This window comes from Saccopteryx bilineata, chromosome 1, assembly GCF_036850765.1.
Source record: "Saccopteryx bilineata isolate mSacBil1 chromosome 1, mSacBil1_pri_phased_curated, whole genome shotgun sequence".
Taxonomy (NCBI): Eukaryota; Metazoa; Chordata; class Mammalia; order Chiroptera; family Emballonuridae; genus Saccopteryx; species Saccopteryx bilineata.
The window spans coordinates 120328256-120343000 of record NC_089490.1 but is presented as its reverse complement, the minus strand read 5'-3'; the positions used below and the strand labels follow the sequence as shown (position 1 = coordinate 120343000).

The following is a 14745-nucleotide window of genomic DNA, read 5'->3' as shown; positions in this document are numbered from 1 at the left end:
GCGCGGCGGCTCGTGGCGGTCGCTCACGGTGGCGGTTCGCGGGGGTTCGCGGCGGCTTGCGGTTCCCAAGTATATGGGCTGACTCTCCGCAGGCGCACTCCCTGGCGGCTTGAATGAGCTTGAATGAGCGTCGCTGCGGTAGCTTCCTCCACACCCTCGTCTCTCAGATTCAAGTGATAACAGTCCTTTTGCTTTAGTTTGTCTGGAACTCCGGAATGCTCCGAGGATAAATTTTTCTGTTTCTAGTTGATAAATTTGTTGTGATTTAGGGGAGAGCTGTCGGACGCGCTTCTCACGGCGCCATTTCCGTGACGTCACTTCAACTTACATTTTCAAAATATTTCAGTATTAACTATTTTAATAGGAGAGATAATTATGGTCAAAATTATGTCAAAAACATAACAAATGTTTGATGTTAGTCTACATGCAATTCAGTTTATAGTGTAAAGTTCTTTGGCTATAAGAAACAACATTTGGTTTACTTTACTAAAAGGAGTATCTCTTAATGCTGGGATGGCCTCTTCTTGGTATTTTTTCTGCTGTTGATTTTTAGCATAGTTACCTGTGATTGTATGAATGGAGCTGAGTGTACTTCAAGTAAAAACACATACCCAATTACTGTAGTAATGAGGAGGCAGACAGGCCATGCAACTGCCCAAGACTTTTGAGACCAATAGGTTAAGACTAAGGAGTTCAGACAAAATTCAGAAGAAATAAAAGCCCATATAAGATATAGTATCAAGCCAAATAGAAAGCTTAAGTAAAGAACAGTCATAAATCACTCATTCTGGCAATGACAACAGTGACTATTCCATTTCCCTGAAGCTTTAGACAACCTGCACAGGCATACCAGCCAAAAACCTCACTGCATGCATACATGCAAACCCAAAACTGAATTTTAACCCAGTCAGTTTGGCTATGGTTCCCATGCTGATAATTACGACCTTATAGGCCTTAGGCCTTTCCATTTTCCTTTTAAGTTTAGTTTCAATCACATCTGACATACAATATTTTATTAGCTTCAGGTATACAATATGAGAAAATGGGCAAATACTAAGGTGACTTTTATTATTACCTTTTTTTTTTTTTTTTGCAAAATGTCATATAAAAGCCACATGTAGCATCTCTATTCAAGAGTTGCAAGCATAATGAGATTGAAAATACTTTCAAACATCTTTAATAAAAGTGATCTAATAATAGCACTATTAGCATACTCCCTATATCTTCTAAATTCCTAGTTTTGACACAAGTGAGGATAAACTAGAACTGAGAGACCATGCCCCCATGTCAGAGTAAAACTCTTTCTGCATTTTGAACTCATCTACTTCAGATATGATGACTTCATCTTCTCTGTGTTCCTGCCCATTCACACCATTTTCTAAATTTCTTTTCACACAACATATCTGTGTCTAAACAACAGTAGAAACATCTAGGTTTTTACTAATTATTCTAATGGATGTTATTATGTCATTGAAATATCCTGGCCACTTAAGGAACACCTGTGAAGCTTACTGGCAGGTTTGCTTTCTTGATAACTTCTCTGCCAGAAATAGTCAAGTAGAGAAAAATTTGGCTATTCATGAAATTTAGTCTCAGTTTTGCAAAGTAGCAGTCACCAACTTTATTTTTATTGCTTTGTGCCAATCTCTGTTTCCTATTACTGATATATCTAATTTTCTTCTGATTCTTTAAATATTTGTACACTATTAAGCAATACCATTACTGAAATTACCCACTTCAGTGTGAAATTTGCCTTTGACAAACTAAAAAACTCAGAATTTTTTCTTATACAAAACAAGTTTAATAATACTTGGTAATGCTATTTTATTATGTAGTCATAAAAATGCACATTTGCTAACATCTCCAAAACTAAGGAAAAAATGATATTAGATAACATTACCTTTATCAGAATCATCAATTTCATGATTACCATGATGGGTACTGTGCATTCAGCTAAAAACTCTGTGGGTATAAGCTCAGTTCATCCTCACCAACATCATTTAAGAGAGAAATGTCATTAGTATTCCATCCTCATTTTTGTGATTAAGGAAACTGAGGCATAGACAAATGTTTGCCATCCAATGCACAATTGCTAGTAGGAGGAGAGATACAAGTGTATCTGCAACTCTAGCCTGACATATACAACTTTAAGTAAAAAACAAAACATAAAAACATTAGCTAAGATATATTTAAAAAGTCAAGTGTTAATTTTTTTAGTAACTTTATTCTGTTAATAAAAATTCTTCCAAAATACAAAGGCTATTTTTACAACCTTATACTCAAATATGACCACATATGTGGTGTTTCCCCTTACTTGTGAAAGATGGATTTTTTTTTCAAATGAAAAATTCTGCTGATTGATTGGAAAAATGATTGCAAGTAAGAGTTACAGCAGGAAACACAAACTTAAATAGTGGCCAGCTAGATAACACAAGTCAGTGGTTTAGAAAGGTTAAGGGTAGTGGTGAACACAATCTAGTCCACTGGTTCTCAAGATGTAGTGTAGTCCCCTGATGTGCAGTATCAACCTCCCTGGGAACTTAGTAGAAATAGAAAATCTTTGGCCCCACTCAAGACTTACTGGATCAGAAACTCTGAAGGTGGTGCCCAAAAATCTACTTAATACTAGACCCCTGGAGATTCTGATGAATGCCTAAGTTAAATATTGTCACTAGTCCCAAATCCTTGGGGTTGGCTTTATGGTTTCCAGTTACTTGTTTACAGGAGGAGCCGCAGACTACTTTGTAAAGCTTTGTGAATTTTCAAGGTAGGCCTTCAATGTGAAATTTGATGTGAATTTTTAAATGTTAGTGACTTTTCAGTTAAAAACAAATAAGCAAGCAAAATCTTAAATGACTAAATAAAACATTTTTGCAGACCTAACCTTGCCTGATCTATCAGTTTGTTAAAAGATACAATGTTCTCAGCAAATTTAGCTTTTACCAACATTTATTGGACTAGTAAATACACAAGAAACGTTTGCTTCTTCTTTAAAAGATGAAGAGCTCTTTAAGCACTTTTTTATAAATTTGAGATTTGTTACAAAAAGACCAGAAATAAATAATGCAAATATTTAAACTTAAAAATTAGCTTTTATATTTTATAAAAGTAGCGAAAACACATAATAACATGCAAACACCTTAGAATGGTAAAATGCGACCAAGTGAGGATCTCTATCCTAAACAACACTTCTAGTTATCTTGTCAGAGGTTAGCATTATCAACAATACATGATTTTTTAGTTTTCCTGTTTATTTTTATGATTATTCATTTCATTTTGAGACCATCAACTTTGATATTAAATTTTATTGGAATTCCTTCAATAAAAGATAATAAAATTAGTCTCTAACTTGTTCCCCCAATTTGGTATTTCTTTCACCTGGTGACTTTTATTAGATTATTTTATAATAAAATTTCACAAGTTTATTTAGTAGTCTAGTTTAGTAATTAAAACTATTTTAAAATATAGTTTTAAAATAATTAAATAAATAAATAAAGTGATTTTTCCCAGTGTTTTCTTGGAGTTGAGTTGAAATGCTAAGTCAAAATAGCATTTATAATACCATGAGTATATAGAAACACATCAGAATGTATTACTGTGATTGGACTCAGAGAAAAGAAGCTAGAATATTGTATTTTTAAATCTGAGCCACTTGAAAAAACTATAGTCATCAAAGCCAGGAGATTTCCATTATTTTTTCTACCACCTTGAATTCTTCTGGTTATATTCACTTGTCAATCTTCGTATACATCAGATCATCTTCTTTCTGAAGATTCTTTATAATTCTGCTTGCAAAGATAGTTTCTTACCATATTTTTGAATATAGGAAAACAAGTGAAGAGGATTTTTTTTGTCCTTACACATAAAAAAAGCCTTTATTTTATATGAATTAATAATTGACAGTTTGGGAATATAAAAATTGATTCACAATTTTTCATCACAATTTTGAAGACATTACTTCATTATCTTCTAGCAGAAAGGATTGCTGATTAGAAGTCTGATGTTAATTCTCATTCCTTATTGGGTTTTTTTCTTTCTCTGAATGATTTTAGCACTTTTTCCACCCTGTCCATTTCTCAGAGTTATGGATGGGAGACTGATCGAGAGCTTTGTGCGAATCGATCATGTATGTTAGAAATCAGGACACTCTTAGGATGTGTGCACATGGAGGAGGCAGTTTGGCTGATCCCCTCACAATATTCTATTTATAAGGAGGGTTTTCAGCTGGCAGTGGAGGGTGTATTTTATGCCCAAATCTCAATGTATTTTTGTTCCCTGTTCCTTTAGAACCCTTGTGACAACTTTGACATGCCTCAAGTTTGCATTTCTCTCAGATCCAGATTCTAGGAATTGTAATTCCACTTTGTTTGGCCATAAATTCATGAAGTTTTAGCCTCAGTCGAAAGCAGTCAGTGCCATCTATTCTGGATACACGGGCAGTCAAAAAAGGTATGGGATGCAGACCACTCGCGTGATCTGAAAGCAGTTATTAATGAATTCCTGGGGTCTGTCTCTTTTCGCATTTGTTGACTCTGACACGGGCATTTCTTCATGTGACTGTTTGCTCTTGCTGCAAATGTTTGAACATTCTGTTTGGTTTTTCTTTTCTGGTATCTCTGTTGAGATCGGAGATTGCAGCTGCTTCTCTTTTCAGGTTTATCAATCAGTGGGCATTGTTTTCTGCCATGAAAAATTTTTCATTATTTTTGGTCTCCTGATGGGATCCTTTCTTGCATATTTTAGTCACTTGCAGAACTTAAAGTGAGGTTAACTCAACTCTGCCCACTATTGAACCAAAATGGACCATTTCTATTTTATAACAAACTCCTAAATTCTTACAATGGCTTAAAGTAGCAATTATCAATCTTTTTCATTCCATGACACACATAAACTAATTACTAAAATTCTATGACACACCAAAAACATCTATTTTTTTTGTCTATCTGACAAAAAAAGGTATAATTTTGATTCAGTCACACAGGATAGCTATTGTTGTGTTGGCTATTGTCATTTTTCATTTGACAGTCTAAGAGAAAAGAGGTCATTGCCCCTGACTAAATAGTCAGGTATTACATGTTGGGGTTTTTAAAAGATGTTTATTTATTCATTTTATAGAGGGGAGACAGACAGAGAGAAAGAGAGAGAGAAAGAGAGAGAGAGAGAAGTGGGGAGGAGCAGGAAGCTTCTACTCCCATATGTGCCTTGACTGGGCAAGCCCAGGGTTTCAAACCAGCGACCTCAGCATTTCTGGTTGATGTTTTATACACTGCGTCACCACAGGCCAGGCAAGTATTGGATGTTTTAAAAAAATTTTTGGCACACTAGTGTGCCTCTTGCTGCATACCAGTATGCTGTGGCACAGTCGTTGAAACTTGCTGGCCTACCAGGCACTCTGCAGCCTGGCTCCTGGCCACCTTAATGACTGTCTCCCTTCATTCTCCTGCTCTCTCACTCCCTTCAGTCACACTGACCTTCCTGCCATTTCTCAATCTGGGAGAGCTTGTTCTCATCTCCAGTGTACTCGAAACACTTTCCCCAGATGCTCTCAAAAATCAGTCCCTTAACCTTCCAACTCTCTGTTGCCCTTCAGCTCTTCAAAGGAGCTTGCTCAAACCACCCACCAAAAGCAGTTTCTTCATCTCCTCAGTCCTGTTTTATCTTTCCCGATAGTGTACAATATGTTAACTTATCTAACTTGTTCACCAATCTATATCCAACACATGGAACAGTACTTGGCATTACCAGGAGGGTAAAAAATGCCTATTGATTGAATAATAATAGTGACCTATAAAATCTGACATGTATATTAATTGTTTGTCTTATTTCTATTTTTGTTATCTATTTCAAGCTAAACAAAAATGTAAGAAAAATTACTACTGCAAGTAGAGTTTATTTCTTTATTCAAATTAGTAACACAGCATAGCTAATACAATAAATTCAATAATCTTAATATATGAAAACATATGTTGATAAATCACAGTGAAATAGATTTGATAGTTGTTTCTAAAATGCCCTCAAGATGGACAGCTTAATCATTAAACACAAGAAGTGAAGAGACCATGGACCTCCTCCCTTCTTACGGTTGATTTTGTTTTATTTATTGTTTATATAGTACTTAGCACCATAGGATCTATTTCTCATAGTAAAAGGAAAGATGGGAGTTGAAAAATTATACCCTCTGAATGATTCCTTTAAAAGCATTCTGCCCAAGAGAAAGGGCCTCAAACTGAAATGATAACTAATGTTCTAAGTGACCACACATTGTCACTTTACATGTCTGGGCCTTAGTTTTTCATTGCAAAATGATAATTGAAATGGGTGATATTTAAGCCCTCCTTTATCTCTAATTTTCTCCTATCAATAACTCTAAGCATGGCTTGTTTTAAACACATTTCTGTAATATTTTTCTATAGATATTTTCTATTATATCATAGCAGTCACTGATTATGACAGAACATTTCAAGTCAATGATAAATATAAATACAGTATAAATATATAAAACATACATAAGGAAACAGTGCAGTTTCTATTCAATGTGCTCAGCCTTTACCATCTAACATGTAAAATAAAAATGTACAGGCCTGTAATCACTGTTGTTTTTTTGTTTGTTTGTTTTCATTTTTGTTTAGCAAGAGAGAGAGAGACAGACAGACAGACAAAAAGGGAGAGAGATGAGAAGCATCAACTCATAGTTGCAGCACCTTAGTTGTTCATTGACTGCTTTCTCATCTGTGTCTTGACCCGGGGGCTCCAGCTGAGCCAGTGACCCCTTGCTCAAGCCAGTGAACATGGGGTCATGTCTATGATTCCAGGCTCAAGCCAGTTACCTTGCGGTTTTGAATCTGGGTCCTCAGTGTCCCAGGCCAACACTCTATCCACTGTGTCACTACCTGTTCAACCATACTGTTGTATTTAGAAAAGACATATCTCAAGTTTATTTAGCAAAATAGTAATGTTTAGCATTTTAGAAATATGATTATCTGGATTGTGTGGAATATTGAAAGAACACATTATTCTGGGGATATTTTCCTCTTTTGGGATCTGAACTGTACTTGAGAAAGGCATAAAGATTGTAAGAATCATTTTGCAACTAATTTACACACACTTTGGGAAATTTTGATAGGGCTAAGTGCTTATTTTTATCCAATGCTGAACATAGATTGTAAATGAAAAGCTCTCTATTAGACACATTGAAACAAACAGCAGATAAGAATACTAATCAAGGTATCAGAAGACCTGAACTATAGCCCTGGCTCTAGTACTCAATCTGTATGACCTCAGTAAGGTACTTTATCACTACAGACTTTAGATTTGCATAGATAATATGAAGGTATTTTTTTCTTAAGTGAGAGGAGGGGAGATAGTGAGACAGACTCACATGTACCCTGACTGTGATCACCCCCCATCTGGGGTTTATGCTCGAGTCAACAGAGCTATTTTTAGCACCTGAGGCTGACATTCAGACCAACTGTGCTATCCTCAGTGTCAGGGGCTGATGCTAGAACCAATAGAGCCACTGACTTTAGAAAGGGAAGAGAGAGAAAGGACGGGGAGAGTGAGGGGAGGAGAAATAGATAGTTGTTTCTTATGTGTGCCCTGACTGAGACTAAATCCAGGACATCCACTTACCAGGCCAATGCTCTATACACTGAGCCAGCTGGTCAGGGCCATGAAGGTTTTCTTTTAACTGATTTCTAAAGACCTTTTCAGTGATAAAAACTTTTGATACTAAAAAGACATCAATTACTTTGAACAAGATTTCATCAATTATTTTCAACACATGCACAGAAGTAACAATAACTGCAAAAGCACATACTCGGACATTCCTATAACTAGGTTATTTATTTAGAAAAATATTTAATATTCTTGTTTTCAATTCTAACTTAAAATAACAGAATTACCTTACAATGACAGCAAATGGTGATAATTTTCATCATGGTATAGATCTTTCACCACTTAAAATAGTGTATGGGGCAAATATTTTGGTAAAAAGAACTACAAAATTCTTACCTACTATGCTTGCTTATTAACATAGTACAACTTGCTTGTGTCTACAATATCAGGCCCTGGAGTTTCTGCTTCAGACTGCATATCAATACCTTTAGTGGGTTGTAAATAAATTTAGTGGGTTACAATCATATTTAAAAAGTAAATAGAATAAAATAGAATTAAAACATCACAGTACACTACACATATTAAAGGAATGTTTAGTTTTACAAAACATTTTTTCAAATATATGCATATGATTGTTTATGTAGGAGAATGGTACAGAGGATGACAATATTTCTTAATGTGGATCTCAGTCCAGTTTGAAAAGTACTTTCTAATTCTTAAATGGCATAAAGCACATCTGAGTTATTGGCTAAATAAATACAAGATCAAGTAGTATCTAATTTATGATGGTCAGTTTGAGTCCCATACTTCCCTAATTCACTCATTCACTTTACACCTGGATCTAGTAGCAAGAAAGACACTCCTTTTCAAATGAAGTACCCTTGCTTGCCATAGGGAGGTTGGCTCTGTTAAAAGCTACAAGGGACACTGATTCTCTTAAGTGGTTTGCTACAGTCTATACAGCATTCTGATTAGCAGCCTTTGAGGGTCTTTGTACCTGCTGGGTCATAAAAACTTAGTTGTGAAACCATTTGTATCACAGAACAGCTAGTGGAGTGTCTCCTGTTGCACTGAGCACCACTGAACGCTGGCAGCTTTTTGGGCCACCTGGTAATAGGGGTCAAAGCAGGACACCAAATGTGGTGGAAATTGCCTCCAGATGCTAAAGGTCCTCACCAATAGTTTTCTTTTTCCAGTTTTTCTGTGTTCTTGTTTTTTAAGCATATGTCTTATGAACAGGGTCTAGCTGGAATTTTAATTATCTATTCTGATTGCTTTCCTTTAAATATATATTTAAATATATATTTCTTATAAGCATACATTTGCATATTTTAATTATTTTTACCATCTTATGGTTTTTATTCATTTGTTGAATCTCACTTTTATTTGTTGATTAATATTGAATCAAATCAGTGTTAGTCCACCCAGCAAACTATGGGAATCTGGGTTTTCTACTAAGTATACCATTATTGGCAAATTCAAACATACCTAAGGTTTTATTTTTCATGCTTAGTTGAGCACCCTAAAATTGTATCTCCATACACATTCTTGAGATTTAATATACTGTATCAATAGAGTTCTGTAATTCTCTTGTGTGGGCATTTGTTTCCCCATGGTACAAATTTGGATTTGACTCCCAAGGGCATATGGAATATAAACTTATCAGATTTTTATAAAATGGGGGGTAGGAACTGGTTTGGGTTTTTTTGGAAATTATATCAGGTAAGGAAATGATAGTGTCTTGAATCATAGAAGAGGAACTGGAAGTGAAGTGAATGGAAGACAGTAGCAGAGGGAAGGAAGAGTGGCTGCTTTCTAAGTAGGGAAAACTCAAAAGGTGGTGAATTTCAGAGTTCTCTAGTTAGTTTTCTGATTTCCCTCTACATTGTTACTTTAACTCTTGGGGCCCCCTTTCTTCCAGATCACTCCTCCGTTGCATAAGAAATCTCTCCAAGTAAACTCTGAGCTTTTCTGTTTTAGTTCTGTAGTTATGAGCTAAGAAGTTCTTTCACTATCACAGGCAGTTTCCCAAAAGTGTGTCTTCTCTCCCTGGCACTGCAGTGGTTTAGCTGTCTTGAAGGAACAATCCTAGCCAGAAAAAAAGTGTCTGGATCAACTAAACACACACACACACACACACACACACACTCAACTTTCCATAAGTATGCATAGACTAGTTAGAAAGTAAGGTGAATTCTGTGCAACACACACAGGTGTTTGCCTTTGGGGCATCTGAAAATTCTTGATGGCATAGAGATTAAATTTTAAATGACCTATGTGACAGTCAAGAGACAAAACAAGGGCACCCCCCCAATGTCTGAAGTCAAACAGAGACACCATTGTATAAATCAGCTCCCAAAACAAAATGTCTTCAATGGATTAACTAAAAACATTCTTGCTGAAAAACATATTTTGCCTACTTAGCTTTCAATCTGGATGGTGGTGGTGGTGGAGGGGTGGAGGGGTGGAGTGGGGTGGATGGGTGCAGGGGTGGAGGGGTGGAGTGGGGTGGATGGGTGCAAGGGTGGAGGGAGGTGAGAAAAGGTGAAGGGAGGTGCTGAATCCTAAGCCAGACATTTCACAGTTTAGGGAAGAATATCTGATGGCTCCCAAAAGCTTTAAACTGAATATTTAAAACTGTCTTGCTAGTGCTCTCAACTACCTAAAAAAACAAGTGCATTAATTAAATTCAACCTCAGACCTCAAAGAATTTCAATAGATAAACACCCAAGAAATATAAGCCCATGAGAAAAAAAAAGACAAAAATAGTCAAAGAAGCAAGCTAGAGACTGTCAGCTGAAATGAAAATTTTCAAGCTCAAACTGTAAAAAATTTATAGAATTGTCATATAAAAATATAACTATGCTTAATATGTTCTAAAAGAATTATCAAACTGATTTTAAAAAATAATTGTAATAAATGGCAAGGAACATTTGAAAAAGTTGCAGAGTTTCTAGAAATAGAAATATTCTAACACATATTAAGAATTCAGAATATGTGTTAGAATGTTTGTTATAATGAATTTGTGAAAAATTTAATAGATGCATTAAATAGTATATTAAACACAAGAAAAAATAAATAAGAAGTTAGAACTGAAGATTATACAGACTGTACTGTAGAGAATGGCAGGAAACTGGTCTGGTATTGTCTTACTAGAGTTTCAAAATGAGAGATTAGGAAGAATGGTAGAGTGACAATATTCAAAGAAACTAGAGCTGAGAGTTTCCAACACTGATGAAAGACAATAGAACTCAGGCTAAGGAAACCCAATGAGTCTAAAAGGAGGATAAATAAACCAAAATTTGTTCTATTGTATTTTTAAATAGCAGGAACAAAAAAAAGATCTTAAAAGCACCCCAAAAAAATCCAGATTGCCTATTAAATAATGAGTATTAGAATTAACTACTACTTCTATACAGAAACAAGTAAGCAAGAAGGAATAGAAAAAAATGATGCTTTTCAATGCTAAGAGGAAGTAACTATCACTTTAAAAGTGTGTTCCTAGTAAAATATTTTTCCAATTTTGAAAGTGTTATAAAGACAGTTTTATACAAACTCTGAGAATTTTAATAATAACATACATGCTAAAAGGGCTTCTAAAGAATGTAGAAGTGCTTAGAACTGTGAAAAATGATTTAAGAAGTATGAAAAGCAAGAACTGTTGAATAATAACAAAAAATATGAAAACATAGGTAACCTGAGCAAACATTGACTATAGAGAATAATAATAATATCTAATTTGTTGGTTAAATAAAAAAATAAAATAGACCTAAATTAGGGTTAAAAATATGGGATAAATGGCCACATAACAATGACCAACAATGTATCTTAAAGTGGAAATATACTAAATTTTGTAGAAAAAGGCAAAGATGACAAGATGGAGTTAAATGTTCAATTACTTAATTTAATTTAACCTAAAATGCTATTGAATTAGAGAGGTACTATTATTTTACAGCATATAAAGAAAGAAAAATGAAATACTACCTATTAAACTAAGAAACTATTTTAATGTTAATCCTGTGTGATGAAAGATTGATATAACTCATTAACTAGCCACAGCAACCTCTTTCTTTTAAAATATTTTTCATTTATTCTGAGGGACTTGGTATTGTTTTTATCTTTAGTTTTACTTATTGTTGTGATATATAATTCATTTCATATATCGAGAAACAATATATAGCACATTTATCTACTTATGAGTATCTTTCTGAAGTGATTTCTTACTGATCAAAGATTCAAAGTCTCAACAAAATATAAATCTAAATTAATACATCCTGAAGAAAATAGTTTCAAAATACACAAAAGAAGTAGAAGTGGATAAATTTATGATTACACTAAAAATTAATATAACCACTTGAATAATTTATAGATCAATCAGAAAAGAAATCAATAAAGATTGAGATAACATGAAAAATACAATTATAAAGTTTGTTTAAATAAATATATATAATTGTTCCCCCAAACTAAAAAATATCTCTTTTCAAGAATACATAGGACATGTGTAAAAACTGACCAAGTAATACACAATAAAGCATCAACAAATTTCAAAAAATCAATATTTTAAGAACATATTGTTTTAAAACTATACTTAATAACTCAAAACATTTAAAAGGTATTCAGATGAAACTTAAAAATATACCACTTCATAACTGATTGATCAAAAAATTAAAACTAGAATATATTGAGTATCAAAAAATAATAATTATTTTGCTTATCATTAACATGTATGCACCTAACAACAAAGCATAAAACTATGTGAGGCAAAAACTAATAGAATTTCAAAAGAAATATATGAATCTGCTATTATAGTTGGGAATGTCAAAATCCCTCTTTCAGAAATAAACAGTTCCAGCAGGTAGAAAATAAGTAAGAGCATAGTAGAGATTAATAGTGCCTTAAGTCAATGGATGTAATTTACATATACCCATATATATTACTTTATCCAACAACAACAGAATACACATTCTTCTCACGCTTTCATGAAACATTCACCAGGATAGAACACATTGTGAGCCATAAGACACACATCTACAAATTTAAAGAGATAGTTAATCAAATAATGTTTTCTTTCAGACCACAAAGAAATGAAACTAAGGATCAAGAATGGAGAGATAACTGAAATATCCCCAAACACCTGGAGATTAAATAAAATACTTCTAGATAATACATGAGTCAAAGAAGAAATAAGTATAAAAAATATATTTTGAACCAAGTAAAAGAGAAAAAACTACTTATCTAAGTTTGTGTGGTATAGCAAAAGCAGTAATTAGAAATTTATAATATTGAATGCATATATTCTAAAAAAAAATCTAAAATAATCTAAGTTTCTGCCTTTAGGACACTACAAAAAGAAGAGAAATTTTACTTCAAATTAAGGATAAGGAAAGCAATAATAAATTTTAGAGCAGAAGTCAATGAAATTATAAACAGGAGATCAAAAAGAAAATTAATGAAATCAAACTCTGGTTCTTTGAAAAGATCAATAAAATTGATATGCTTCTGGGCAAGCTAGCTAAGAAAAAAAGAAAAAAGACACAAATTACTAATATGAAAAACAAAAAAGGTCCATCATTTAGATCTCATTGATATTAAAAATATAATAAAGAAATAAAGAACTCTACACCCACAAATTTTATAACCTAGATGAAATGGTCTAATTCATCAAAATATGCAGTCTGTCAAAATTCACAAAGAATACAAAAACATCAGAATAGGCCATTATTTATTAAATAAATTGAATTAATAATTAATTACCTTCTAAAACAGAAGCACCAGGTTTAGATGAGCTTACTGGTAAATTCTACCAAACATGTAAGAAAAATATTATACCAATTCTTTACAATCTCTCTAGAAGATAGAAGAAGAGAGAATATTTCTTCTCTATGAGGTCAGCATTATCTTAATATCAAAACCAAACAAACAGGATCGGGAAGATGGCAGCGAAGTAGACAGATGCACAGAGTCACAGTTCACACCACCAAACTGGATTACAAATTAATTTAAGAACAATTAGCATGAAAAACCAACTCTGGACTACAAGAACAGCTCTCAAAAACCAAGGAGCAAAGAAGAAGCCACACCGAGCCTGGTAGAAAGAGCTGAGGTGTGGTGGGTCTCCCCCGCTTCCAGGAACAAAGGGGAGTGAGGCTGAGAGCCCAGAAAGGCTCTTATTCAAAGGAAAAGAGCAAAAAATATTGCTACAGTCACTTGCCTGGGGACCTGGAAAAGAGGTGTACTGAGAGGGCTGACTTGTCTTCCAAAAGGAAAGTGGGAAGAGAGAGACAGTCAGTGACTTGCAGAGGAATGCATGGGATGACCTGAGAAGCTGATTCATCCAGTGCACAGGTGGCCATAGCTGGGAGAGGGGTTGATCCTTCCACACAGCACAAGCCTAAAGTGGTTTCAGGTGACGCATCTCCAGAAATCTCTCCAGCTCCAATCGGTGCAACAAGACACACGTGAAAACAGGAAGTGGGGAGGAGGGGCAGTAACTCAGGTTTCCATGGAGATCTGAGATACACCTTCCCTTACTGATGTGGAGAAAGCACCCCACCCCTGGAGAGTAGCTGGCAGATCAGGCCTTCAGAGTCTCAGGTTACACCCACTGCATTCATGGGTACAGCTTCAAATAAGCCCCTGCTGAGATCAGTATACAAGACTACCACCAAGTTAAGAAAACTGAGAAGAAAACAAATCAAGACTTTAAAGTGGCTATACTAGAAAAGCAAAATTTGACAGTGGATTACAAACAACAGCTGATGCCAACCAAAAAAACCCCAAGAAATAACAAAACAGAAAATTGGAGGCAGATAACACTAATCATAGACTCAACCTGCTCTACAAACAACACACCCAAACACCAGACATAATGTGAGGAAAGAGAAGTACAATCCAAATGAATCAGCAAGAGAAACCTCCAGAAAATGAACTGAGTGATATGGAAATAACCAAACTACCAGATGCAGAGTTTAAAATAAGGATTATTAGAATGCTGAAAGATCTTAGAACAACAATGAATGGTCACAATGAGCACATAAATAAAGAGATTACAAGCATCAAAAGTAGCATTGAAATAATAAAGAAGACCTAGTTGGAAATGACAAATACAATATCAGAAATAAAGACTACACT

At 34.5% G+C, this 14745-nt stretch overlaps 1 pseudogene; it reads right to left on the bottom strand.

The window, feature by feature from the left end:
- Positions 1-431: 431 nt before the first annotated feature.
- LOC136319315 (phosphatidylinositol N-acetylglucosaminyltransferase subunit P pseudogene) overlaps positions 432-14745 on the bottom strand; it is a 28307-nt pseudogene continuing 13993 nt past the window's right edge.